General features: G+C 44.3%; 1 protein-coding gene across 1 annotated transcript in view; it reads left to right on the top strand.

Moving 5' to 3' along the window:
* The first annotated feature begins 1,840 nt into the window (after nucleotides 1-1,840).
* The window catches only part of LOC106808466, a 32,120-nt gene continuing 29,962 nt past the window's right edge, over nucleotides 1,841-3,998 (top strand). Inside the window, exon 1 of the mRNA XM_014811200.1 lies at nucleotides 1,841-1,912. The gene's annotated coding sequence lies outside the window, so the exon portion shown is untranslated. The remainder of the gene's footprint in view (nucleotides 1,913-3,998) is intronic.

Below are 3,998 nucleotides of genomic sequence, written 5' to 3'. Positions count from 1 at the left end.
GGAGAACTCGTCTCCTTTTTCTCTAGCGCGCTCACTCTCTCGGCTGCCGTTGCCAGCCTCGCACGCCCCCCCTCTCTACTTTCTTTCTCTTTCTCAGCAAGCTATACTTATGCAGTTGTCTTCAGTCAGCGCCTGTCACGCCCTGAAAAGTGTGCTCGCGGCATGCGCAATATCCCCAGAGAAGAAGAATATTTTGCGAAAAAAATTCTGAATTTAAAGGGGAGAGGAGGTATTACTAGGCAGCAGAGATAAATAATAAATTCTATCAGAGTCGGCGCTATCGCTTATAGAAATAAGGAAGAAGACCTTTCATGGTAAGGTGCGCAGACTGCATATGCAGTAGCAGTAATACAAATCTGGTCACGTTAAACAGTGTTTTCTGTTAGCTACAGCAGGGCTTGCGAAAACTTTACTTATCATAGCACTCCTGTCCATCACCATTGTTTCCGTCTCTCACGTTAGTGCATGGGAAGTATGTAAGTAGGTGTAGTCATGAAACTAAAACAATCTGGAAATCCGCGATAAAGTTGTCATAAATTGGTAGAAACAGATCTTCGCAGCTTCTGGCGATCTGCTGCTTCAAGATAATAATATTTCTACGAATGATAATTCAAATACAGGAGCGTATTGGTGCCAGAGTTGAGACGTATAGAGTATTACTCGCTTTGAATAAAAGCGAAAGCGATGCACGTATAGTGCGCTCTCGTGTTCCACTCCCTGCCTGTGTTGTGGTGTCGTGTGTTGTGTGTGATGTGGTGTGTGTGGTGTGTGTGTGTTGTGTGTGTGTGTCGTGTGTGTGTGTGTGGTGGTGTGTGTGTGTGTGTGTGTGTGTGTGTGTGTGAGCTGTGTGTGTGTGATGGTTTATGTGAGTGTATGTATGTAGTATGTGTAGTGTGTAGTGTGTGTGGCGTGTGTGTGTGATGTGGGTGTGTGTGTGTGTGTGGTTGTGTGTGTGTCGTGTGTGTGCTTGTGTGTCACTGTGTGTAGTGTGTGTGTGTGCGCGTGCGTGCGTGCGTGCGCGTGCGTGCGTGCGTATGTGTGTTCGTGTGTGTGTGTGCGTGCGTATGTGTGAAAGAACACGTATGATACCGTACCATACAGCAATGTCTGTCGGCGTGGCTTTCTTGAATAGTACTTATAACGGCGCACTAAAAAGTGACAATATATAAACAGCCATATTTACGTCACAGGTCTGTTACACCGTGCCTGTCTTTTCGTTTCTAATATATTTAGCGGCAATTTCTAACTTTGCAATTTATATTAGGCCTACTGAACAACTCAAACTATTGAATATATACATAGAGATATGTGAGAACAAAACAATTGAAATACACGTATTATACACAGATATGTCAACGGCTAGCTTGTTTTCATTTGAGTTTTGAGGTTTTGAGTTGAGGTTGTGAGGATCTTCATAAATATCATCAGGAGTGATCTATTATTATAATTATTAAGCCACGCTTTTTGTGTTTTCATCCTCGATAATTTTCTAGCTGCATTTTGTTTATTTATGCTGTTATCGATGTAATGTATGCTTTGTTAATTATCGAAATCAATCAATCAATCAATCAATCAATCAATAATTATAATTATTATTATATATGTAATATTATTATCTATAATCTATTATTATTTAGTTCTGATAATATATATACACAAGTAATATATGATATCTAAATATGATATGTATGTATCTATATAATATGTACATGTATAATATGATATCTATCTATGTATATCAGGAGCGTATAATTACAAATATATATATTTGATGTATATGATATGCTTTACATTGCGAACAATGCCCGAAGATGGCGCTCATGCATCGTGTACAGAGGCGACGCGGTGCGGTAGACATTGTTTCGCGGGAAGTTTTTAGTGTGTTTGTAAAGTCCAAACTTGAAAACAAACAGTAATCACAATCACTAGATTTATTTGGGTAGTTAGAAACACTATGCGTGAAATTAAGCTCTAACAACAGACGAACAGGTCACTGACACGGTGACTGCAGCAGATGGGGTCGTTGTCGTATCAGACAGTAGCTCTAGCTCCAAGAAACGGTATTGCTAGGGTTAGAATACCCCTATGTACAACACGTATAGACTTGAACTTGACTATGAACTTGTATAGACAATCCGTCGCACAGCCTGGTCGGGCTAACAGTAGCTCTAGTAGTACTATAGCCCGCGTACAGTTGCCGCTGGCCAGTGGCAACTGTACGCGGGCTATACTACTAGAGCTATCGTATCAGGTACTACAGTCTACAGTCCAGATATGTACCCGAGGTAGTTTTAGGTTGTTTAGTAATAGTATTACTATTAGTATTATGTTTATATTTTTAGCTCATCTGACATAGTCAGATGCAGCTTGTAGAATCGCATGAGCGTGCGTCCGTCCGTGCGTCAACAGTTGGGCACAAATCCTAACCGCTTGACGTACGGTCACGATATTCGGGACGTCGGGGGGGGGGGAATCGTCAAAAGGAGTTAGGATGTCAAAGCTGGGGGTCAATGGTCAAAGGTCAAGAAGTGTAAAAGAAGGGGGAACATTCCTTCCTTAACTTAAGGTATAGGGAGAAAATGCAAAATTGCGGCACAAATCTAAACGGCTCGACCTAGGCTCGTGATAGTCGGTGTATAGCATCATGGTAGGAAAAGCCATCACTGTGCCGAAATTGGAGGTTACAGGTCAAAGGTCAATGGGGCACAGGGCAGATTTTAGACATTTTCTGTTTTTATGGCTTTATTGAAAGGACCATGAAATGTACTTTCTGCTGACATGCGAAGAGTAAAGCCTAGGACACACTGTGCGATTTTCTACGCTGGCCGCTTGCGATCGATAAATACGGTGCCGAATCCGCGCGGTGTGTCCGGTCTCACGGCAGCGTATTTCGCACGCGATCCCATACCACGGCTGATCGCTCGCATTCAACATGTTGAATATTTCCGCCCGGTTTTTCATCGCTTGCGTACAGCGCATGCGCTTGCATGCGCTTGCACCAGCGTGCCCAACAATGAACAATCGTGTTTGAACGCGATTGTTTTTAGCAGCCAATCAAGTGTAGCAACGAAAGCTAGGAAAGCCGTTAGAGTGGTTTGACACCGGACAGTGTGTCCAGCTGTACGCGCAACTCGTACGGCGTTCTAAAATCGTGAGCGAACATATACGCTGCCGGGCAGCGTACAGAATCGCTAGTGTGTCCTAGGCTTTAGTGTCGGATAACCTTTTGACCCTCAAAAGGAGGGTTAAACATGGATTTGTTTATTGTTAGGAAGAATTTGACTGCCGGGTAGTAGGGGTGTAACGATATACCGTTATATCGGTATATTGCAATATATTTTGAAAACTCGATATATCGCGATACAACTTCCGATATCGTATTTTACGAGGTCGTGGGTATAACAAGAGAATAAAATTACCTTGACAGCTTACTTAAGTCTATATAGTTAATCGCCTCGAAATTATGCTTACTGGGGTGTGTGTGGGTATGTTATATTACCGAAAACATCAATGCCTACACGTACGTGCATACAGTATTACTTGGGTAAAGCGCAGCCACTGCGTGGAGCAGCTGCGCGGCCGCCCTCGCCGGTGGTACTACTGCCGGCGCCAAGTGCAGAACGTCTGAGCGATGCAGGAGCCCGATCACGGCAACCAGGGGGAGTCATATATAGAGCTATTGCTTACCTGATCGATGCCGCGCTTTGCGGGCTCCCTGCGCGCCCCGCTACAAGCTGAATCGCGCGAGCACCACTGCACTGTTCAGTCTTCCAGCTCTCTAATTTCAGTATTCAGTATCACGCCAATTACGTCGCAGCAGCGTGTATTGTGTATTCGAGCCCGGCAGTGCCTTTTCAGAGCGGTATTCAGCTACCAGCGTCCGGTGACATTCGTGTACCGGCACAGAGGATCTGCACCCAGAGGGCGCAGAATCCAGCGGGGGACAAGGCGGGACATGCCCACTGAATTTTCAGAGGCGGGCGACTCATATCAAATGT

The sequence above is a fragment of the Priapulus caudatus genome, unplaced genomic scaffold (assembly GCF_000485595.1).
Source record: "Priapulus caudatus unplaced genomic scaffold, Priapulus_caudatus-5.0.1 Scaffold279, whole genome shotgun sequence".
NCBI lineage: Eukaryota > Metazoa > Priapulida > Priapulimorpha > Priapulimorphida > Priapulidae > Priapulus > Priapulus caudatus.
Note: the sequence above shows the minus strand (reverse complement) of the source record. Positions and strands in the feature narration are given on the sequence as shown.